The sequence below is a fragment of the Pleurodeles waltl genome, chromosome 5 (genome assembly GCF_031143425.1).
Source record: "Pleurodeles waltl isolate 20211129_DDA chromosome 5, aPleWal1.hap1.20221129, whole genome shotgun sequence".
Classification (NCBI taxonomy): Eukaryota; Metazoa; Chordata; class Amphibia; order Caudata; family Salamandridae; genus Pleurodeles; species Pleurodeles waltl.
In genome coordinates this window covers 403657372-403683490 of record NC_090444.1, presented here as the reverse complement: position 1 = coordinate 403683490, position 26119 = coordinate 403657372, and positions in this window count along the sequence as shown.

Sequence of the window (26119 nt, the reverse complement as noted above, 5' to 3'; positions counted from 1 at the left end):
GTGTGGAATGTTTTGGGGTGATTCGTCAAGCAGGGTCCCAAAACACTATTTCCCCATTATGTGTATATGGAGATTTTGCAATCATTAAATACAGCTACAGCCCAAATAGTTGAATGGAATTACAAAAAAGCTAGATCTTGGTCCACTGACTGTGCTTTTTGTGATCTGGTGTACATCCATTTAGTAGTCTTGGAGTTATTATAGGGGAAAAATATAGATATCTAGGGATGTGGATCCTCCATGGACCTGTGAGTCCTTGTGGGGGATCGGTGAACACTCCCGGATCCAAGCAAAAAGCAAGGCCCTGTTTGGCTGGCCGCAACCTGAAAGGAAAGTTGTGGCTGGCATTTTGTTTCTTGGCTGGGCCCCCAGGGAGAAAACATAAATGAAACACACATAAGGGCTCAGGATTAAGGCACCCAACTCCAAAGAACACCTGGCGAGGTCTCCAATAAACTTCTCATGGGCAAAAAATTGCCCAATTACATTTTTGGGGGAGTGATCTGTGGATCCATAGCGGGGCACAGCATAATCCCCAGTGTAAATCCATGATGGACCCACAGACCCGAAGCCTAATGGAAAAAACTCTCACCTTCTCACACACCATTTGGTTCAAGGGCGGGGTTGGTGGCAGGGCCTCGGTGGTGGTGGTTGTGTTAATGTATGATATTAATACATTAATTTATGTCAAAAACATAGAACTTCACACAAAAAACAAAGGTTATAGGGTTGTTGGAGTTAGGTTCCAGTTTTACCCACAAAAAAACATAGAAGTTCAGCAGTTATAGTTATGTTTATACTTATCTGAAGAAACTAAAACCCATGCTGGAAAGTAACTTTAGGCCACATGGGTATAACATTTCAGTATAGAAACATAGAGATATCAGCCAAATGACAGACTTCCCGCTTTACCTCTGTGATGCTGCATCTTTTTACTGGGAAGCAGAAATGGAAATACACCTGCTGGATCACTGCATTCAGGCTTGAGTGAAGATGACTGTGAGTCTCATTGATTGCACTTGTCACAACAACTGTCCTCGGGAAAGATGTCACAATGACACCATTTTCCTCACATGTGGCACTGTCAGGTTTGTATGTCTGTGTCAGTGTAATGCCTGAAAGCTGCTTGTAAAGTCAAGGAGTATGATGTCCAATCCAGGTTCTAAGGGCCACATGTACGTAGCTTCAGATTTGCGACCCGCAAATTGCGAGTCAGAGCGACTCGCAATTTGCGAGTTGCAAATCCGAATGTAAGATGGTGTCCTTGACACCATTTGCGATTCGCAAGGGGGTCGCAAATGCCCACCTCAAGAATATTCATGAGGTGGGTCGCAATTTGCGACCCCTTGAGAATGGCGGTCCTCACAGGCCTGGTGGCCTGCTGCGGACAGCAGACCACCATGTCTGTGACTGCTTTTCAATAAAGCAGTTGTTTTTTTTGTAATGCAGCCTGTTTTCCTTAAAGGAAAATGAGATGCATTACAAAAACAAAAAATGAAATTTTTTCATTTCATTTTTTCAGAGCAGGCGTGACATTCACAACGGGGAAGGGTTCCCATGGGGACCCCTTCCCTTTTGTGAATGGGTTAGCACCCATTTGAAATGGGTGCTAACTGTGATTTTTTTGCGACCGTGTTCGTGGTCACAAAACAATCCTACATTGCACTGCGAGTTGCAATTCGGAAGGGAACACCCCTTCCTAATTGCGAGTCGCACACCCGTTTTCGGTTCGGTAACCAGGTTACCGAATCGCAAAACTGGGTTTGTGCATCGCGATGTGATTTTTGCACGTCGCAAACAGCCAAATTCGCTGTTTGCGACGTGCAAAAACGCTACCTACATGTGGCCCTAAATGCTTTTTATTTTTACATCCAGATATGTCAACGTACTATAGTTGACTGAGGTGTAAATGTGAAGTACATTTGCACAAATGTCTCTGTGTTATGGGAGATAGGTATTTCTCATATCTGTGCTGATGTATGAAGGTGGGAGAAACATTTTGCAGTATTATGTGGTTATGGTTGTTAGACTCTTAAAGGACCACACCCACATTTAACATAACTACGCATGACGTGGCCTAGTAAGGAAGTCTGAAGTGTCTATAAATGTATCGTGACTGAGTAACAGATGCATATATTTCAGTCCTATGGCACATGTCCATGACGTAAATTGAATATGAATTGAACCCTTTCTATTGTTTTTTTTTAAATGGAGTGGTTTGTTCTGTATACGTTTCCCTGCCATTTTTATATGAGGTGCTGTGAACAGTGGCAAAATGAGTGAATTCACAGACAATTACTCTGAAGTGGATGATATTGTGAGTGTGGAACCGTATCTCCTTAGTTCAGAGGTATATTCCAAGAAACTCATTCAGCAAGTGCAATGTGTGTCAGAAGAGGTGAGAAAGGTCATATTATGTTGCAGTCCTAAGGATTATGCTTCCAGGCCTCCTTTAGATTTCTCAGCTGGTGACACCCTCCCTGATGAATTCACTCTCCACCCTGGAAGAACCATGGTGGCTGTTTATATTTCTTGCCAGGCGTTCCGTGGCGGTCTGTAGTTTGCCAAACAGATCATTGATGTCCTAAAAACTGCAAAGTTTGGGCCTGTCCAGTGTGGAATAACATGGAGGCATCGTTTTTACCGAGTAGCGATCTGCTTGCGGATCCCCATTCCGAGTCGATTTACTGGCCACCATCTGTTTCCATGTACCACTTGTCGGCAGTAAATTTGGGAAAGGGGCGCGCCACGGGGCAGAAGTGGCAGGCAGGAGGGCGGGAAAGGCGCACAGGGCAGGGGAGGATGGTGACAGGAGTAGGGAGTCTTTCATGCTTATCCATGCCATAGGAGGGTTTTGGGTACTGCCCTTGCCTTTCCCACATTTGATTTTATTTTCTAAATCTGTGTTTTCATTTTAGTAAGCAGGAAAAAAGAGAGGAAAAAAAGAAGAAACGTACAAAGTATAAGCAACAGTTGAGTTCAGCTCAACATGAGTGTAATATCACAGCCACAAGTTTGTATTTTGCCGAACGTCTACTAGGGATAAGGATCAACATCTGCATGCCAAGGCCCACCTTTATTCTCCTATTAAATATCCCACATGCTGGAACCCCAGCATCACACTTATTGTATCGTGGGAACATTGTATACAGACCTGATTTCCCGGCCTAATGCATCAGTAAAAGTAAAACATCCCCACTTAGTTTATTATGCACTAGATGCATTGGAATCCATAATATCAATATTATCAGATTGGTTCGACCATTAATTTAAAATAAGGTGAACTATCTCCCCAGCATGAGTTGTCTTCCAGTGCCTTGTCATCAGTCTTGACTTCTCTTAGTTCCCACTCAGTCATATCTTGCAGCCAGGCAGTAATCACAGACCCTGTCCGGGATACCCAGTATTTTTTATTTTAAAAGCTAACTTTTCGGGGCCGGTTAATTTGACCCAATACACTGGCATCTGATGGCCCAAAATATTGAGTTAATAGAGTTTTCGATCTGTGAAGGAGAGCGTCTTTTATTTACTTTTGAAAAATATACTTCAGATATTTTATCCTTTTTCACACCCGTATTTATACTTTTTTTAGCGCCGCATTTGCGCCGCTTTTTGACGCAAAACGGCGCAAACCTACAAAATACAATGGTATTTTGCAAGTTTGCGCCGTTTTTGCGTCAAAACACGATTCAAATGCGGCGCGCACTGCATTTACAAAGACATACGTACCCTTACAACGAGTTTGGTGGAATAGAGTTGAGTATTTACCATACCAGAGAAATACCACCATCTTTGGCCCTCATTACGAATCTGTTGGAGTAGCACCTTTTTTGACCGGCAAACCAGTTTGTAGGATCTACCAGGTTTTCATGTAAATGCTACTACAAGGACTTTCTTCTCATTGTACATTTTCAAGAATGAACACTAGGGGGAGCTGTAGACCTTTCCCATTGTATTTGTATTACGCCACAGTGCTGCAAGATCTGCATTTCAAAACATGACAGCCACCCTTTGTTAGATTTCAGAGCAGCAGTGGCTGATAAGGCTCAAGCAAGAATACTTTATTTGAAAAATGCGAATGACATTCTGCTTACATTCTCCAGTCAATAAAGTGCTTAATGTGAAATTGATGACAATAACAACAGAGAATTTGTACTTTAGATAGTTTAAGGAAATGCTGAAACACCTAAATATCGGCCCCCAATGAAAGAGAGATTCAAGAGACATAAATTGTAGAAACAAATCTAGATATTGAAATCAACATTAAACTAAAATGTAAGAAAACACCATCAAAGTGTACCCGTTTTTTTAACTTCTGACATTGTTTCGGGTTGTGACAAATAATATTGGTAGGTTCTTGATCCAACCTTCATAGAATTTGAAATACTATACATAAACCAAAACAGACTTTAAGCACAATAAATAGCCCTCATTACTAGTGGCCTGATACATTCTGATAAGGGCGGTAAGTGCTGTTACCGAACATATTGGAATTACAATTTTTAGCATTTTATTATAGCATCCTGTAAATATAGAAATCTCATCGCCCATAAAATTAGGGCATGTAAAACCTGGTAGAATTTAAAGGGACCAAAAAGTCTGGAAGATATTCGGAAATGTGGCTTTTGGTACAGTTCACAGCAAAAGCCGAATGTTATGCCCCATTATAGGAGCAACGTGCTTAATAAGAGGCATATTTATACTTTCTTTGTGCTGAATTAGCGTAATTTTTTACGCATATTCAGCGCAAATTTAACACCATATTAATATTTTGGCGCTAGACCTGTCTAGCATCAAAATATTGGAGCAAAAGTCATTTTTATGGATGCGTGAAACCACCTTGCGTCAATGAGATGCAAGGTAGGCGTTCCCGTCCAAAAAATGACTCAAAGCCCCTAGCGCCTTATTTATCCTCCAGTGCGAACAAGGTGCACAGGGGGAGGCGGACCTAAATAATGGTGCTAAGCTTGCTTAGCGCCATTATTTAATGCCTAGGTAAGGGCAGGCGTTAGGTGACCTGTGGACCCACTTCCATGGTCAAACACCATGGAAAGAGCCCACAGGTGCCCACCCTAAACCCCAGGAACACCCACACCAGAAGGACACCAGAGGATGGGGGAACTCCACCCCAGGTAACAGAGTAAGTAGAAGTAAGTGTTTAAAAAACATTTTAAAAGTGCCACTGGGGGCCATGAAATGCCACCCCCCACATGGCACTGGGTGCGGTGGCCATGCCTAGGGGACCCTTGTCCCCTGTGCTGGCCATTGGGGTGGTAGGCATGACTCCTGTCTTTTATAAGACACGATTCATGGTGTGGATGGTTTAATGTCAGGAAATGATGCTAGGCTGGTTAAAGGCATTTTTTTGCCTCTAACCAGCCTAGCATCATTTTTTAGTGCAAAATCTTCCCTTATCCCCACCCGGCTAACATTATTTTCCCAGATGCTAGCCAGCCCTTTGCGCCAGCTTGCGGGATTCCAGAAATTTGGCGCCCAGCTGGTGCTCTGGAATGATGCAACTCGACACTATACAGTACTTTTTGAGGCAAAAATGCGTTTGCGTAGTTTTGCTTCAAAAAGTATAAATATGGGACTAAATGCTATATGTATTGCACGTGATAAATAACCCACACTATGGTATTGGTAGGTCCTAGGTGCAATAAATACCACACCCAACACTGGCCCACTCATAATCAGGGCCAAAGGTCTGTACCCTTCAAACATGGAATTAAGTCATCAGTCATTTGTCTACTGTTGTGAATCCTACCCTTGAGATATTATTCATGCACCTCCTAGCAAATGATGAGATAGAGCTCCACTCTGATGCTTATATATACACTAACCTTACACTGGTTACTTTAGGAAACTCTGCTTTTGGAGACTGTAATGAACACCTGCAGATACCTTGGCCCCAGTCCTTTATTTGTAAAAGAATGAATGCAGATGACGAAAGCTCAGGTCAGAGGGACGGTGCAATTAAATGTGGGAGCAGGGCGCACTTTAAGGTAGTGCGAGCGGTGCAGCAGTACCTGGCGCTGTGAAGAAATAACATGGGTTAAAAGCACCTGCTGAAGAGTTCCTTGTGTGTTCGGCAGTTTTCAGACAACAATAAACATGTCAAGATAACTCTAGTGATAAAAGCTGCTGGAAAGTTATCAGTTTTGTCTAGCGGCAGTTTGACATATCAAAAGGTAGCAGTGAAGCTTAATATGCATGCTGCAAAGAACTGTGTTTTATGTGACTAGCTCAGTGTGTCACTGCTTTTGTCACAGAGATCCTTTTGTTACTTGCAGTTCATAAGTTACAATCCTAAAATAGCACATTGAATTAAGAACTGTCACCAAAGAGCAACATGCAAACTGCATAGGATAGGTTAATAGGTTATGTTTTTTCCCAGTCTCTCATTGTTTATTCCTAATACTGCTGCAAAGGGTTCAATTGGGTAGAAATACAGTCTGATTAGTAAATCAAGCCCTGTCCACACTTTAAAACAAATTAAATGCATGTGAGATAGGGGCTACGGAGAGGTGAGGGACATTGTTGGAGGGTGGTAGTAAGGCAATCAATCGAGAAGAAAGTCATGAGGGAGCACCAAAAGGATTGTCGCACCAAGCACCACCAGCGCTAGAGCCAGCCCTGTGTGTGTGGTGCACCCGAGACCAAGTCTGCCTAGGCTTGATTGCACCTCAAGCCTCTTTAATCAACTACCAGACACACCCTGCCCCTTTATCCCACTCTTGCAGGTTTCAGCTTTCTCCCTTTCTGGTGGTTTTCCTGACTTACTCTTCCTTTGTTTTTCTGCTTTGTTGGTTTTTCTTGTTGCTGCTCTCAGTAATTGCGTGATTCAGAAAAAGTAAGTACTACCACCCAAAACTGAGTGCCAGTTGTCCCCACTGGCCAGCACCAGCTCAAATTAAGCATTTCTTGGCCCAAATATCTTGGAAAGACACGCATTGCGCATCTTGACCTCCAATTCTTCCAGTATGGCGTTGTGATGTCAGAAAGCTGCTGCCAAATGAACTCAAACTACTAATTAACTTGTTTAGCTTCTGTTTGAAAATTCAGTGACAGATGAGTGTTTTTTTATGAACCCTGAAACAGAATTTGTAAAATAGTTTTAGTGGGAAAATATGTCAATGTTCAGGAACAAATACAAGTCTCATTGAAGCTAGCCACACACAATAATTGGCAAGGACACAGTTTGCAATCAATATATGAGACTATTTTTCTCCCTTCAGTGTTTTTATCAAACTCTTTGCTCACATTTCATATTTTCAAAGGGTACGCATATAGATTTCCTAACTACCTGAATAAATGCATACAGTTGTATAAGGCTCTGTAAGCAGAGGGCTCTAGATGCTGATGACACCTGCCTACCCCTAGCTCTGGCTTGTAAAGGAATCCAACCGCAGGCTGGAACAGATTGCGACTGGAAGCACTCTTTGCCACCTAAAAAGAAAAGGTCAGCCTACCTTTAGAAATAGATTGAAATGCTAAGGTTCCTAGCAGGTGTGGAACAGTTCCTTAGTAGTGCGTCACGTTAGGGGAACAGTCATACTTTGTTAAGCCAAAAAAATAAAAAATTACAGTCCAATGGAAAATGTAACTATCCAATTGATAGCTTTTAATACGGTTTTGTCTGCTATAAGCAGCCGCCACAGGCCTCTGCCAGCCTCAGATTCATAGCCAGTGTTCTTATGATTCACCCCAACGCAATTTTTCTTCGCAGAGCATGTTCTTCAAATAAAATGTCACGTGATCATCACTTAAAAAGCTCAGACTAATAAATTGCAATTACTGAGGGTGTTTTTCAATTCCAAACAGCACCAAATTATTCAGCGTTGTTAAATCAGCACAAGAATAATTATAAGTGTTTGTTTCAAAATGTCTGAAGCATTTTTAATACTTTTCAACAAAATCATCTTGCTTTAAGTAAACCATGTATCCATTTACAGTGATAAATTATACATTACACACGTTGCAAGTGGTTAAAGTCTGGCTAAAGAAATACCAATCCTTTCATTTAATTGCTAGTTAATTTCACTCCCTTCAGCCATCCTCTTCTAGCGCACGTGAACGTTTTCCTAAATACATTGCAGTGAACAGTTAACTCTTAAGAATACTGCATTGTTTACTCACTCACGCCTTTTCTTCCTCTGAAAAGCTGTATTTGCCCTGTTAAGTGATTGCCTGCAATCTTTTCCGTATATGCGAATTACGTCTTGGCCCTTAAGGTGTCCTTTTCTGGCTTTAAATAGGCCCGTCTTTTCTTCTATTACCATTTATTAATCCAGTCATTATTTTTCTGTATGTGTCGGCCTATGCTCTTAACTAATAGGTGAAGTGCTATAAAGTGCGAATTTCCTGGTACCCTGTATCATGGTATTGTCATCAGATCCCAGGTCCAGGCACTGATATGGAGAAAGTAGTGAAGTTTTCAACACTTCAGGCGTATGAACCTTTGGGATTAGCAGATTCCACCAACATCTTCTACTAGTGCTAGAACGTGTTTACTACTTGGGCACAGGAAATAGAGAGAGAAAACAACTAAAGGTGGTCACAGCACAAGGTCAAGGACTAGAGAATTGTGATCACTATCATCTCTATCCATCGCCTCAAATGTTTTGATAAACCTAAAAAAGTCACTGGTGCAGGGATATAGTCTAAAACAATGGTTCCCAACCTGTGATCCGGGGACCCCTGGGGGTCCACCAAGCCTCCTCAAGGGGTCCACGAATGCTTACAAATTTGAATAACATTAACAGATGTGGTCCCTAGCTTTAAGTAATGACTCAGTGGGGGGTGGGTCCCCAGATTTCAATAATGATTCAGCGGGGGTCCCAGGGTTCTTGTAATGATAAAGTGGGGGTCCACAGAAGTCAAAAAGTTGGGAACCACTGGTCTAAAACACTCACCACATCCTTTCCTGTGTAAGTTGGTTAATTGTTATCAGTGGCCATTACCACAGAAGAAATCATGGACTTGAAGAAACCCCACAATAAATCTACTTGTCTAAACACTCTGGTGTCATTTAGACTCTTTTGTGGAATACTGTTAGTGGCTTTTCTTTATCTGGAACTGTTCCCAACAAATGACTCCAACTAATATAACATTTAAATCACTCCGCAATAAAACCAGACAGCTATAAATCACATGCATGATGCACTTCTGAAGCTTGATCAAAGGCATGTGACAAGGTTGCAAGATGTGTTGAAATACCCCCGCCAAAGAGGTTATTCTTTTTTAAAAGAAGGCAGACTCTGTTGAGGAATTTGAGCTCTATGGTTACTTGACTTGATAGTTAACAAAATAAATGTACAACTAGATTTATAGCCGCCCAAATGAGCAGTCCCTGTTAAGTATGTTCCCAAATTACAGAATTAGTAGGTTCAAAGACAGCCTGTTAATTATCCAATGGTGGAAGTGCATTGAAAAAAAGTATGAGTACTGTGATGCTGGGTGCAACAAGATGGTGTTAGTGAATGTAGGGCAGAGGCTAAAAAAGTAAAATATTCTGTAACTTTTTTCGGTATTTAACTTTTAGATAACTACATATAAAATAACACACAGTTTAACTGAAAAATAAATGCAAATTAAGTTACCAGTGGGGAATGAATCCTGATTGGTGCAGTGGGGAATAGTGAGTTGGGTGTGCTTAGTGCTATGAGGTGCCAGTCTGTGATTGAAAGCGCTGTGATCATATGTCATTTTTTGAAACTTGCATTACAGACAGTATAAGTGAGGCTGCAAGAAAATACACAAAAAATATTTTTAGATAAAAAAAAGTGCTTCCAGAAATAGATTTTCGTAATAGCCAGTAGTGCGATTTTGTTTATAACTGTCTTTTAAAAGTGCACACTTCACACTCAGCTGGTAAATCGCTTGCAACACCACTCAAAAAGAATGCATCTGTGTTATCAGGAAGCTTCAAGTGATTCCATAAATTATAGCCAATTCCGGCTTCAAAGCACCCTTTGCATTTGCAGATTGACCAGTTGTGCACATTTGTTTCTTTCAGGCAAGCCTGAACCTTGGCAAGAAGGCTTCATTAGCCGTCTTCCCCTGCATCGGTTTCACAGCACCGTAAACTTCCTCCTTTGCACTTCAGAAGAAGCATCTCAGCTGTCAGAATTATCGCCCCTGTTGGTTCTCTTTTAACAAAAAGTAGGGAACTGTTTTGCCTAAATTAAAAAGGTATGGGCACGTAGTGACCTCTCAGATTCTATCCAATTCAACCACTGTAACTATCTAGATGATAGGCCTCCATCATCCACATCTTCCCTAATCCTATTCACTTTGAATGCCATTACATTTCTTTGGTTCTTTGGCTTACGTTTCAGTCTTCATGGACATTCAAAGATTAGAATGTAACTATAATCTATTTTCTAACAATCCCGACTTCATTACTGAAATAATGTAGGATAAAAATTGCTAATTAAAACAATTAATCAAATTTAACATGACACATGTACATCCTTTAACAAGATAACAGTTATTCGCTTCCCCTCGCTTCAAGAGTGTCCCACCTTGTTGTGTCAAAGGCTTCTTGGGCCAAAACAAACAGAAACTGTATTCCTATCCAGAATATACTGTTGTAAATAGATGTAACCATCTTATCTCTTTTTCATAAAGCCTGCACCTTCATGGAGATGCAAAAGTGTGACTGGCTACTTACAACTTTCAATTTGAAATGGCTAATTTCTTAGGAAAAATGATGAAGCACTCAAAACATTTTGATAGTAGATGCAAAACACCCCCCCCAAAGAATTGTACGTTGTAAAGATGATTAGAAGTGCCCTTATTCTTCACAATTCTGTCTCCAAAACCTTTCTGTTACGTATGATGTTCCTATAAGAAGGCAACTGGCACGCGTTTCATCATCAAGACTTTCTCAAGGCTGAGCACTCAATGTAAGTTCATTCATCCATATACCATTGAGTATGGGCAAAAACCTTTCCCAATGCTTGTTGGATACCTGTTTTGGCTTTGCCAATGCAGCACAAGCATTAGTAAAACCAAAAGCAGGAGACAGCCATCTTTGAAAGTGTTTTCTATTTGCTGCAAAGATGGCTTCACGCTTGCTTGTGTATAAAATTGACAAGCATCTTGGAAGTATTCAAATTAACTTTCCACGCTGTCTGAATGCTGCTATTGGCTTTTCCAGTGCCTCACAGCTGTACAAGCACTGGTAAAGCCAATAGTGGCAACGACAAGCAGTAGTTATTGACAGCCCCATGTGGAGGAAAGATACAGAGAGAGATCGAGCTGGAGCAGTGTTCAGTGTCAGAGATAGGAATATGGAGCCGTTGGGATGTGTTTTAAAAAGGAGGGCACCATTGAAGATGACTGGGAGGTTGGGGCGAAGAGAGAGAGAGAGAGATACTTTGAGTGGAGAGGTAAAGAAGAGAAAAGGGCATGTGTGAAACAGAGTGAAAGGGAGGGAGAAAGAGAGTGAGTGTGGGTGATAGAGAGAGAAAAAGAGAGAGAGAGAATGAATGAAAAACAGTTCTTCAGCAGTGGATGGATACACTCAACACATCAAAAGGCAGGGAGACACCTAAATGTTTAATGGACAGGAAAACACAGTAATAAAGAGGAACACCATTGAATCAGGGAATTTAAGTAGACAAGAAAGCAATCCAATTATGAGAAAGGGGCAGACCCAAAGCCACTCTAAGTATATCTTAAAATAATGGTTACAAAGCTGTCTGTAGCAAGACCACAAAATGCACATCCACATTGCTATCAGTTTAAAGGTTAGATGAGCAAAGTACAACAGTAGTGCTTTCAATTGGTTGTGTGGCAGAATAGTGTCAATAGAAAAATCATGCTACAAAAATACAATAGCAAAAATATGAAAAAGCAAAATATAGTGGAGGTATGTATAGACTGGTATGCAAATAACTGCTGAATGGGAGTTTTGAAATTGCTCTGAGAGCAAAAACAGGTCTCCCTGTCCATGCCAGTACGTTCAGTGACACTGCTATGTCCCAGAGGTGGGCTCTCCGGGACATAGCAGAAGCTGGCCTTGGGGGATGGATCTTGCTTGTTTTTTTAAAAAAAGTTTGCCATGGATCAATGAAAAAAAAACAAACAAAAAAAACATTTTAACCCCAGGCGGGGTCCATATTGGACCCCACCACCAGGCCTAGGGGACCGAGGTAATCCTACTCTGCCCCCTTGGGGTTTATTTTGCATTTTGTCTTAGGATTCAGCAGAGTATGAGTCCCAAGATGGCTTCTACCACTTCCTGGTTGAAGTGATCGCAGTCAATCAGATCTCAGCATGAGCTTTGTCGGACCCACGGACTCTCCGCATCTCTAGATATACATAAATATTTTTCTTTTAATAACTCCAAAACTACAGAACAGATTTACCCCAAATTAGAAAAAGAGCTCTTTCTGGACTAAGATCTAGGTTTCTGCCGCACTTGGTGTAATTCCGTTCAGCTGTTTGGGCTGTAGTTGTGTCTAAAATCCATAATGGAAATGGCATGAGGAAAACACATTTTGGGATCCCCCTTCTTCTCAGCCCCCTCTTGACTAATCGCCCCAAAACTTTCCATAAAGCAGCTGAAGTGAGTGGCAAAAAGTTTTGAAAATTTCATGAAGATTTATCAAATGGCCACAAAGTTATTAACAAAATTTAAAACACTTTTCCTATTGATACTAGGTCCTGACTATAACTACCTACTGGCAATCATTCAGTGGTTAATATGGATATGTGACAAATTATGACACATTACAGACAATCTGAAGCACTGAGCAGTAAAGATCTTCATTAATTATGACACCATTTATTCATGTAACTGGTTACCAGACTCCACTCTCAGACAAAGACACATGTATTTGAAAAATGCAACATATGGAGGCGAGCACAAGATATCACACTTGAAGATGCACTTTCAAAATTAGATCATTTATTTATTGCCATATAAGCATAGTTGGCAGGCAAACAACTCAATTCTGACTCCGGATGAAGTTATTTCCAATTGCCACACTGAAAAAAAAATTATTACCACGTAGTGGCACATTTCATCATGCGATGCAAGATACCTCGTGTAGTCATGTCACCCATGTACAACCCTGGCACAACAAGACAACCACTACAAAGATACTTCTGCTCACAACCTTGTGGCATGGCAGCATGTAGAGTATTAGTTGTAGTGGTTGGTGCTCAAAGAGAATCAATGACTCCCCTCTCCCAATGAGGCCATCACTATAATACATATATCCTGATGTCCCACACTCACATGTAACCCATCTCACTACTTTGCATGTGTTACTGCTGCGGGCACGGTCATCCAACCACTGATGCAAGTCTATATAATTATTATATGTCAATAATTCAAAGGCACAGACACTAAAACGTGGCTACTTCTTACTTTTTCTTATCTCACTTTTAGATGTATACAACTCATCACAACTTTAATAGCATACATGTGTAACAATTTAATATACACATTGGAGCACTCTGAAAATAAACAATTGCACGGAAAGCACGGAAAGCACGGAAAGCACTAAGGCCCTCATTACAACCTTAGCGGTCGGTGATAAAGTGGCGGTAATATCGCCAACAGGCCGGCAGTAAAAAAAATGGGATCACGACCACGGCGGAAAGCGCCAACATAGACAGTCACTTTAACACTCTGACCGCCACAGCGTTAGCAACAAACACCGCAGCGGCCACCGCCAACAAACAGGCGGAAGACAATGTACCACCCATGCTATTACAAGGCACCAATCTGCCAGCTTTTCCGGGGCGGTACCAACGACATCAAAAGCACAGCAGAAGCAGGACACAGAAGGGGAACCACTCACCTTTCGACACTCAACGAAGAACCAGGACGCCATGGAGCCTGAACTACAGGTCCTGCTGATGCTGGTGTATCTGCTAATACACCAGGAACATCAAAGGAGGTGGCGGCGACGACCACGGTGAGTACTGCACCTAGCACACAGGGGAGGGGGGAGGAAAAAGAGAGTGACACACACACGCAACACGCAAGAACCCCACCCCCACCCTCACCCACAACACCATACACACAACAACATGCTGCAACATTACATTTACACCCCGTTACCCCCCTGGAAGAATGCAAGGACAAAAGGAATTGAGTTAAATCAGTGATATTTATAAAATGCAGATAAAGTTAACAATTGTAAACAACAGTATATACAAATATTTGCAATATGTACAGAGGGCCGTACACTGTCCTTTGCAAATGTCCTTGGACCAGTGGGCCTAAAAAACATGGGTGAAGCCCACACTTGACTCCTGCCTCAAAATGAAGAGCACACTGCGGGGGCATCAGGTCGAAAACACACAGGCACCTCAGGGGGAAGGGGAGGGGAGGCACCTCAGCCAGAAGATAGCACTATGCCACTGCTCCTCGAGGGGGCAACATGCCCACAGCGATGTCCTGGGGAGTGCAAAGCCACAGTCTCTCAAGTCTCTCAAGTGGGTGGTTTGCCCACTGCTTGGTCCTGGGGAGTGCAAAGCCACAGTCTATCAAGAGGGTGCCAGTTTTCCACTGGTTCTGGAGGGGGCTTTGTGCCCAGCTTGCTTCATCCTGCCAAGGACTGGGTGAGTGGATGCATATCTCCACTGGTTCTGGAGGGGGCTTTGTGCCCAGTCTGCTTCATCCTGCCAAGGATTGGGTGAGTGGATGCATATCTCCACTTGTTCTGGAGGGGGCTTTGTGCCCAGTGATGCGGCACCTGGGGTGTGGCAGTTCACATTCTCTCACCTGAGTGTATGAGGCACGAGATGTCCAGGGAACAGGTAGCATGATACTCCATGGAGGCAGAGCCAGACTCCATCCTGCGGTGACTTAGGCTGCAAACTGCTGGTAGTGCCAGTGCTGCTGGTGGTGCTTCAACTGGTGGGTGCAGGGTCCAGGCTGTCTCCTGCAGCCTCAGACGGCTGCCCACTGGGGATGCTGCTAATGTTCGATGTAGTGGCCCCGGCTGGGCATGGGGCGGTGCATGTGGCGGTGCATGTGGCGGTGCCTGCAGCGGTGTCTGCGGCAATGATGCTGCTGGTGATGGCCGTGGTGCAGGTGCTGGTAGTAGTGGAGAGAGACACCATGCCGTCCCAAGCAGCCTCAGAAGGCTGCCCACTGGGGATGATGCTGCTGACTGTTGTTGTGGCAGCGGCGGTGCAGGTGCCGGTACAGATGGCAGTGCAGGTGGTGGTGCTTGCAGCGGTGCTTTCCGCGGTACAGGTTGCTGGCCTGTCAGGACTAATGGTGGTCAACAGTCCCTCACCTGGAGGCTCCGAGCCCAGAAGTGCCTTGCCTTTGGGTTTTTTTCCCTTCCCCACCTTGGCAGACGCTGCTGGGCCCTTGGCACTGTCCTCTTGTTTCTTGGATGAGGCCTTGTTGGGTGGGTCCTGCGTCTTATCCGTGCTGCATGCTGGCCCCTTCTTCACCTTGGCAGGTGGCGGAATCGGTTGGTCCTTTGCATTGTTTGGTGGCACACTTCCAGCCCTGACGGGTGCCCCCTTTGATCCCCTGGGACTTGCAGGTACCACAGCGGATGCCGAGTTGGTGGCTGAGGTGCTGGTCTGGGATCTTGACACCCTTGCCCTAGGGGAAGGATGGGGGGAGGCGTAGGGAAGAGGTCAATGTTAGCCAGGAAAAGGTTTTTAGACACAATGGGATGGGAAGAGGGAGGGGGTTTGGCAGTGGAGGAAGAGGTAGTGGTTGTAGGAGGTGTACGTCTGCTGAGTTTGGGTGAAGGAGCATGGGCTGGATGTTGTTGTGAGGTGGATGGCTGTTGAGTGGGTGTGTGCATGCGTTTATGTACTTTGGGAGGAGGGCTCACAGACACACTGGGAGAGGACACAGGGGACTTGTGCATGGTTGTGGGGGTGGTGACTGCTCGTGAGGGGTGTGTTGTGATGGGCGTGCTGGTGATGGATGCAGTGGCTGATGATGTAGTGCATGCATGTGTGAGTGGAGACGCTACTGGGAGGGAGGTGGATGAAGAGAAAGAGGGGGACACAGTGGAGGAAGTGTATGTTGGTATGTTTGCATGGGTATGGTGCTTGTGCGAGTGCCTGTGTGATGATGTGTGGTGCTTATGTTTTTCTGAGCCACTTTTGTTTGTTGATTTGTGTGCATTCTGGTCTGAAGGTGTGCTTGGGATAGGGTGAGGTAGAGGGGATTGGGTCTGGGTAGTGGAAGTTGGAGAGGGGAGGCTGAACACAGGGACAATGGCTGCCATCAGTGCTGAGGCCAGAGCCTGAAATGCTATCTGTTGGGCCACCACGCCAGAATGAATGCCCTCCAGGTATGCATTTGTTTGTTGCAAATGCCTCTCGACACACTGTATGGCATTCATAATGGTTGACTGCCCAACAGAGAGGGATCTCAGGAGGTCAATAGCCTCCTCACTGAGGGCAGCAGGGCTGACTGGGGCAGGACCCAAGGTGCCTGGGGCGAAGAAGATGCCCACCCTCCTGGGAGAGCGGGCATGGGAAACACGCTGAGGTGCTGCTGGGAGGGTGCTGCTGATAGGGGGGTGGAGGCTGTACCTGTTGTTGGTGTGGGCACAGAGGTGTCCGCCACCGCCAGGGAGTTTCCATCGGAGGAGAATTGCTGTCACTGGTCTCCCCTCCTGTCGCCGTTGTGGAGCCCCCGTGCTCCGTTCCACTGGTGCCTTCACCCTCGGTGGATTCGGCCTCCAGGCCCATGTGGGATGCAGCTTCCTCCATCGCCGGTGCCTCTGCTCCGCCGCGTGATGATACTAATGCACACAAGGACAGGGTGACAAAACAAAAAGGGGGGGGACAGAGTATACACTTGGTCAGTGCCAGCAACACCACTACCGTTGGCGGACACAACACACAGGGAGCTGCCCCACGCAGTAGGCCATGCCCAACCAGTCACTAAGGAAGTCACCAGCCCATGGGGTACAATGCTTAACACCAGCATCTGCACACCTGACACCCACAGGACCCTGCATAGTAGTAGTTGCCCACTTGTACCATTGGGGTAGGAGTGCTTCAGAGCCTGCACACAAGGGACCTATCCTGCCATGATTGCGGTGGCCTAGGGGCACCCACTGCCCCCAACCCCCACCCTGCTAGCTCCTAAAGCGCGCAAAGTTAGCTTTCTGAATCTGTACTCACCCCCTTGTGGCTGTAGTGATGCCCTCAAGTGCCCATCCAACTCTGGCTAGGCCACCGCCAGGATGCAGAAACATCAGTGGGGTCACGGTGTGATGGGCACCCCTTCCACGTTGGGAGGCCGGCCCCTGCTGGGCCTCCGCCTTTTTTTTTCATCCAGCGGTGCAGATCCTCCCATCTCCTGCGGCAGTGGGTGCTCCGCCTGTGATAGACCCCCAGGGTCCGCACCTCCTTGGCGATGGCACGCCAAATACCCTTTTTCTGGTGGGCGCTGACCTAGAGGGAAAAGACAGCAGAAAATGTAATTACTCACCAGTCCGGACCATCATACTCATTGGCCACCAGTTCCCACCCATGCCCTGATGCACATACACTGACCACCTCTCATGCAGCACTCAGGCCAGGACGCCTTAGCACACCCCAACATGTGGCTTACATCCACACCACTCCAAACAGGCATGCTCATAGTTTGCTCACCTGTTTGTCTTGAGGACCGTAGAGTAACGTGTACTGGGGTAGGACCCCATCCACCAGTTTCTCCAACTCCTTCGCAGTGAAGGCAGGGGCCCTTTCCCCAGACACTCTAGCCGTTGTCGCTTCCAGACTCAGGTCACAGCAGCACTTGCAGTGTAGGTCCTCTCCTGTTGATGGTCAGGAAGCAAGTGAGTGAATAGCTAGAAAATGACGGTGACGTCTGCGGCGGTGCGTACCATCACCGCCGGTATACATCGCCATTGGCTCCTGGGACCCAGAAGGCCCAATGATAACTAATACGGAGTTGTGCGGCGATCGTCGACGGCCTACCGCGACGCAGCACAACGCCAGGGCAGTTACCTCATTTCCCCTTGTCCCTCCTCACAGGTCAGGCAGCCGCCATTTCAGGGGGGCACATGACATGGCACCTAGCTGCGTCACAGCACATATTGGCACATCTACTGACTCTCGAAGTCACACACTGCTTCTGTGATATTAATTCAAAAACAGTGTGCCATCTATGTGGAAAATGACCTTCTGCTCACCGTTCTCCTCCATAGGCTACAACCACTGAGGCAGATGATGAGATGGTGGCATCCTCTGGTGTACAGACCCCTGGTGGACCTAGTGACAATGGAGGACAGACATAATATCATCACATACAGAATTGATCGTACCACAATCCAAGAACTGTGTGCACAATTGGAGCCAGACCTGATGTCAGCTATCCGTCAGCCCACAGGAATACCCCCTCTAGGTCAGGTTCTGTCAGTGCTCCATTTTCTGGCAAGTGGCTCCTTTCAAACTACAGTGGCCATGGCATCAGGGATGTCTCAGCCAATGTTCTCCAACGTGTTGACCCGAGTGTTGTCTGTCCTACTGAAGCACATGCGCAGCTACATCGTTTTCCCCCAGGTGGATGATTTGGCCACAGTGAAGCTGACTTCTATGCCCTGGGACATATCCCCAGCATCATAGGTGTCACTGATGGTACACATGTGGCATTTGCCCCCCCCGCAGAAATTAGCAGGTCTACAGGGATAGAAAAAGTTTTCACTTGATGATTGTGTAAATGTTGTGTTTGGGGGACCAGTTCATCTCCCATGTGAATGCCAAATATCCTGGATCAGTGCATGACGCCTATATCTTGAGGAATAGCAGCATCCCTTATTTGATGGGGCAACTCCAGAGGCACCGGGTGTGGCTACCAGGTGAGCCCAAGGTCCCCACACAGTATAAGTTGGGGTCTGAGTATGGGGTTGTCCCTAAAGGTTAGTGTGTGTCTAACAGGTATCCCTCGATATTTGCAGGTGACTCTGGTTACCCAAACATCTCATGGCTACTGACCCCAGTGAGGAATCCCAGGAATAGGGCAGAGAAACGTTACAATGAGGCACATGGGCATACGAGGAGGATAATTGAGAGAACCTTCGGCCTCCTGAAGGCCAGGTTTTGGTGCCTCCATCTGACTGGTGGATCCCAGTACTACTCACCCAAGAAGGTGTGCCAGATCATCGTGGCATGCTGTATGTTGCACAACCTGGCCTTGAGATGCCAGGTGCCTTTTCTGCAGGAGGATGAGCCTGGAGATGGTCTTGTGGCAGTGGTGGAGCCTTTGGACAGGGAGAAAGAGGAGGCAGATGAAGAAGATGTGGACAACAGAACAAACATTATACAGCAGTACTTCCAGTGACACACAGGTAAGAGACTGTAACTCTAATCTACATTTACAGAAAACATTTGGACATTGTACATGACAGCCTCTTACCCTCTGTCTATGGACACTGACTGTTCCCTTTGAATTCTCTATTTTCAGAAATGTGTACCCCATTCTGGCTACTGCTATATGTACTGCTGCCCACCAATGGTCATCCTGTGGTATATTTCACTGAACATAGACGTTGCAATGCTTTGATAATGTTGTAATAATACATCTTTCTAATCATTACACTGACTCCTGTATGGTTTCTGTTTCAAGGCTGTTTATTTTTGGTGCAATTTAGTATGGGGGTAAGTGCAAGGGGCTGGGGTGATGGTGGAGGAAAGTTCAGGGTAGAGTCCAGTCTATTGGTATCACAATTGCATTGTCCAAACGGGCATTGGAAGGGGAGCAATGCCAGTTCAAGGTGGACAGGGTGGCATAGTGGGACACAAGGGTGACAATCAGGAGAGTCTTATTTCCTTGCGGGGTTCTTGGCAATGTTCTCTGTCTTCTGCCTGGATCGCAGGGACTGTTTGCAGATGGTTCTCCTTCTGCAAAGGGTGGGGTGCTGGTGGCCTGTTGGTCCTGTGGCGGTGCCTCCTGTCCACTAGCGCCGGCGGAGGTGGAAGGATGTTCCTTGGTTTGGCTACCGCCAGGAGCCCTTTGTTGTGCCACTGCCTCCCTCATGGTCCTGCCCATGTCAGCCAGCACCCCTGCAATGGGGACCAGGATGGTGTATATTTTAGTTAGGTCCTCCCTGATCCCCAGGTACTGTTCCTCCTGCAGCCGCTGGGTCTCCTGTAACTTGCCCAGTACCTGGCCCATGGTCTCCTGGGAATGGTGGTATGCTCCCATGATGTTTGAGAGTGCCTCGTGGAAGGTCGGTTCCCTGAGCCTGTCCTCCCCCTGTCGCACAGCAGTCCTCCCAGCTTCCCTGTTGTCCTGTGACTCTGTCACCTGAACCGTAGGCCCACTGCCACTGACCCCAGGCCCCTGATCTTGCTGTGTCTGTGGGGAGGCCTGGGGTCCCTGTAGTGGTGGACACACTGCTGATTGATGTGTCCTGGGAACAGAGGTATGGGCCTGCTGGGTGGGTGCTGTGCTTGTGTTTCCTGAGGGGAGAGGCTCTGTGGTTGTCTGGGACTGTGGCAGGGGAACCGACTGTCCAAAGGTCCCTCATGGGCCAAGTTTGACATTCAGATCCAGGCTTGCAGAGCTGCTGTCATCACTATGGGCCTCTACTGGGGGTGGGGCTGGATGTAGCTAGCACCTCCTCTCCGGTGATGTTGGGTAGGGGCCCTGTTGGGATGCAAATGAATTGTTAATGTATCTGTGCGTGCCATCTTGTGCAATGGGTGTGTTTCCCTGTATGATTGTGCTTTCCCTGTCGGCTTGGCCTTGTGTGAGTGGTAATTTTGTGGGCTGGGTGAGTCTCTCTGTTGGGCATGCTGGGGTGATGAGTGTCCATGCAGGTCTGTGATGGATTGGTGTGGCATGCAGGGCTTGGTATTGGGATGGGTGGGTTGTGCTGGTGGGGTATATTTGAGGTGATGGAGTGATGGGGGTGAGGGAAGGGGTAGGAGTTTGCAATAGCATGCAGGTAGGGTGGGGGATATTATAGTATAGATTTGACTTACCAGAGTCCAGTCCTCCTGCTACTCCTGCAAGACCCTCCAGATGCATTATTGCCAAGACTTGCTCCTCCCATGTTGTTAGTTGTTGGGGAGGAGATGGGGGTCCACTGCCAGTCCTCTGTACAGCAATCTGGTGTCTTGAAACCACGGAACGTACCTTCCCCCGTAGGTCGTTCCACCTCTTCCTGATGTCATCCCTTGCTCTGGGGTGCTGTCCCACAGCGTTGACCCTGTCCACGATTCTACCCCATAGCTCCATCTTCCTTGCAATGGACGTCTGCTACACCTGTGATCCGAATAGATCTGGCTCTACCCGGATGATTTCCTCCAACATGACCCTTAGCTCCTCCTCTGAAAACCTGGGGTGTCTTTGGGGTGCCATGGATGTGTCACATGTGTATTTTGATTTGTCCAATGTGGTATGGTTTTGTAAGTGTGTGTGTATTTTGAGTGCGGCAGTGTGTATCTCCAATGGATTACTGTGGTTGAATGACCGCCGCGTTGGTTCGTGGGTTGTGATACTGTGGGAGTATTCCTGTTGACGTAACGGTGTGAGTTTTACTATTGCCAGTTCATCACTGATCTTTGGGCTGGCGGACTTGTGTGGGTGTCTGTATCGTAGCGGGATTCTCTGTGTGGTTCATAATACCCGTGGCGGATTACCGCCGCGGTCACGGTATGTTGGCGGCTGTCAGCACGCCGGTAGGCGGCATTTACCGCCAGAGTTGTAATGAGGGCCTAAATATTAAAAAAATATACAGAAAGCCAAAAGGATGGAATGAAAATGTGTAATGCATAGTAAATGTAGAAGTTTATGTTATCACTCCATTATATGAAATAATCAAAAGAGAGCGACCAACACTGACTGCTACTACCAATAAGGTTATAATAAATATAGTAACAGTTGTGATGATATCTTACAAGTAGAGTTACAGGTGGTTACTTTGTCGTTTGTATGTAATACCGTTTAAGAGCAGTAACGATGAAAGCATGTTCCACAGGACCGCAAAAAGGTCAAACTTCTTTTTTGAGGTGGGGGGTGTTCCTCTGGGATAGCCTCGCCCCACATAAGGACCAGGGGAGCCAGGGTACCCCTACCCGGCCAACTAACATCTTGTTTTTTTTTTCACTTTTTCAGGAGACTGGGACTGAGTTCTGATGTCCTGTAATGACATTTTCTTTCATGTTGCGGCCAGCCAATCATTTCTTCTTGCAGTGGAAGCTATTTTTGAACTAGTGGTGCAACTCGTGGTCCACGCATGAACTAGTATTGGCCGAATTCTCTGGTTTCTTATCAGGACAGAAGTTGGTTCAGGTGTCATTGGCATACATTGGAAGTTTACCAGGCATCGCAGTGAAACGGACAATGTAGATCTTGAAAAGTCATGAGCTCCGAGGCATGAAACCAATTGTAAGGATGACTCCGAAGAGCTGATTCTTGTTTTGTGTCTATGGTTGGAGTTAGTACGTCAGAATATCGTACTCGGAACAGAACGTCTTCCATAAATATTGTTTCCTACATATTGTTTTCAGAAATCTTCTGCTAATGTGTTGTTTTTTTCATTTATTTCGGTGGGGCTTTCAACAGGTGGAAAATATGAATGGAACAGGATTGGAGTTTACCAGGAAAGTTACCTACCACACACGGTAAAACGCATTTTTGTGTAAGTTGTAATTTCTCAAAAATGAGAAGTATTATCAATCAATACGCCTTGGAATGAATGCCTTTGATGTTAATCGAGGACAAAAATACATTTGCGTTTAGTCTCAGTTAACCACTTGGGGTCCATTTAAACGAGAGCAACGATGCACAGCAAATAGGTGAGAGGAGTGCACCGACACCAGCAGCACTGGTAGTTCAGGAATCCAATTATGGATGCCTTTCCATTCATTTGGAATCAAAAGTCCACTCTCAAGCACTCATTTAGAGTCCTAAAGCAATGGTCGAATTGGGGGGACATTTTATTTCCATTTATTTCTATCATTACCACCGATCCTAGAAAATGCATTCCTCAAACTGTGTAATACTTCATTACACCACAAGAATACTGTGCCAGAATACTGTGCCACGTTACCATCAGCAAAAGGCTGGTGGTAACTGTTTGTGCATAATCATAGAAACAATTGGTGGTGCTATTACTGCCACATGGGACTGGATGAACATAACATTGCACCTTTTAAATACTGAGGCATTATTAGTGTGTAAGATAAGAAATAACCACTGGATTTTCCATGACTCTCTTTACAAATAACTTAGGGGGTGATTCTGACCTCGGCGGTAAAATGCCCTTACCGCCGGTCAGAAGACCGCCATAACACCGCCGCGGCCGCGGTCAACCGCCACGGTCATTCTGACCCATAACGGCCAAACCTCCAAAAATCCGTCCTCCACTGCAGCCCACCACATCGGCGGGCAGCGATAAACTGGAGATGACCAAACCTCCACCGTCACGCCAACAGAAATACGCCCATGCCATTACGACCCACGAATCCACACGGCGGTCATTCAAACGCGGTATTCCATTGGCGCTACACACCGCCGCGGTCAGAATACACACACATCACCAAAACACAGCCACATTGGACAATTTGAAAAACACACACCTGATACACATACACACACCACTCCCACACAATCAACCAACTATAAAACACACACCCACATCACCCACAAACCCCTGCGACCCCAAATACTGAGAGAAGGAGAGAGAGACACAGCAGACAATCCAAAGCAAGACACACTGAGGCACACTACACCATCACACACACCACATAGTAGCACAAAGCACCACTCACCAACACACTCCTCATCACATACTCCACCCCACACCTCACCCACACCACCCCATGGCACCCCAAAGGCATCCACGCTTTTCGGACCAAGAACTCCGGGTCATGGTGGAGGAAATCCTAAGAGTGGAACCCCAGCTCTTCGGCTCGCAGGTGCAGCACACCAGTATAGCCAGGAAGGCGGAGCTATGGCAGCGGATCGTGGACAGGGTCAACGCGGTGGGACAGCATCCCAGGAATAGGGAGGACATCCGCAAAAGATGGAACGACCTATGGGGGAAGGTCCGGTCGATGGTCTCGAGGCACAACATCGCTGTCCAGAAGACTGGCGGCGGACCCCCACCCACCCCTCCCGAATTTACATTGTGGGAACAAGAGGTCTTGACCATCCTGCATCCAGGGAATGCCTGCACTGGGGGACAAGGGCACCCACAACACGCATGCTATTGCACACACAGAAACAATAACCAAACTCTCTTACCCCATGCAGGACCCGAACGACAACACACCAGCCAGGAGGGTCCAGAAGTGTCCATCCCACCACCGGAACAGGCCCACACTGAGGATAGCAGCTCTGTCGACAGTGAACCTGATGACCAGCCCGGACCATCGGGGACCTCTGGGCAGTCGGTTCCCCTCACCCAGACACAGGCCACACCAGACACGACCCCCTCTGCCGACACCAGCACAGCTCCCACCCAGCGGGCCCATGCCTCTGTCTCTAGGACAGCTCAATCAGCGGTGTGTTTGCCACTACAGGGCACCCAGGCTAACCCGACACCCCAACAACAACAGGGACCTGGGGGCAGTGGAAGCGGGCACACCGGCCAGGGGACAGAGGCCGGGGAAACCGGGCAGCTCGGAGGGCTGCTGTGCGACAGGGGGGGGAGGAGAGGCCCAGGGAACCCACTCTCCAAGAGGCCCTCACCACCCTCATGGGGGCCTACCACCACTCCCAAGAAACGATGGCGACGGTACTGGCCAGGTTCACTGAGATCCAGGCACAGCAGGAGGAACGCTACATGGGCTTCAGGGAGGAGCTGAGAATCATCGGGACCGCAATGGGGACCATCGTCCTGGCCCTCCACAGGATAGAGGACGCGTTGCGGGACCATGGTGCACCACACAGGGCCCCTGTCACTAGGCCGGACCAGGAACAGCCTACCACCTCCGCCGGCGCTAGTGGACAGGAGGTCCCAACACCTCGACAGCCCCCCAGAACCCCACCTCCTGCTGAAGAACAACCACCCCGTAAGAGGAGCCTGAGACCAAAGAAAAAGACAGAGTAGGATGTCAAGACCCCCGCCAGCAGGACATACCCCCTCAAGTCTTCCCACTGTCCCACATTGCCACCCTGTCCAACCATGAACTGCCTATGCTCCATCCTTCCACAGGCAAAAGAACAATGCACCTGTGAGACTGAGAACTGGACTCTGCCATGGATATTCCTCCACCCCCACCCATCACCCTTAGAATCACATGTACCGGTATCTAGCACTGTAAATAAATCACATTTTGCACACAAACCTGTTTTGAGTCATGCTGTATTCTTAACAAAGGGATAACATATTACTGTGCAATTTCTGTTCTGTCAATTAGTCATGACAACATACCAATGTCAATACGCTGTATTTCATGGGCGAACCAAGCAGAAGTCAGGTACTGAGTCAGACAGCACTGAGAAGGGAAGGGAAAGGCATAAATTAATAAAAAACATCTGTGGGGAACTACAGAAAGTATAGATGCAGGAGGCTAGAAGCAATTGTGAAATGGCGTGGGTGATTCTTACCTGGCTGTTACTGGAAATACTGTTGTATCACTCTGTCCCTATTGTCTGTGTCGTCCTCAGAGTCTTCCTCCTCTTCACTCTCCACAGGCTCCACGGCTTCTACAACACCAACATCTGGACCATCCTCCTGCAGGAAAGGCACCTGGCGTCGCAAAGCCAGGTTGTGAAGCATACAGCACGCCACGATGATATGGCACACCTTCTTTGGTGAGTACATTAGGGATCCACCAGTCATATGCAGGCACCTAAACCTGGCCTTCAGGAGGCCAAAGGTTCGCTCAATCACCCTCCTTGTATGCCCATGGGCCTCATTGTAGCGTTCCTCTGCCCTTGTCCGGGGATTCCTTACTGGGGTCAGTAGCCACGGCAGGTTGGGGTAACCAGAGTCACCTATTAGCCACACACGTTGTCTCTGTAGCTGCTCCATCACATAGGGGATGCTGCTATTTCGCATCACATACGCGTCATGCACTGACCCTGGGAACTTGGCATTTACATGGGAGATGTACTGGTCAGCCAAACAGACCACCTGGACATTCATCGAATGATAATTCTTTCTGTATCGGTACACCTGCTCATCGTCTTTTGGGGGTACCA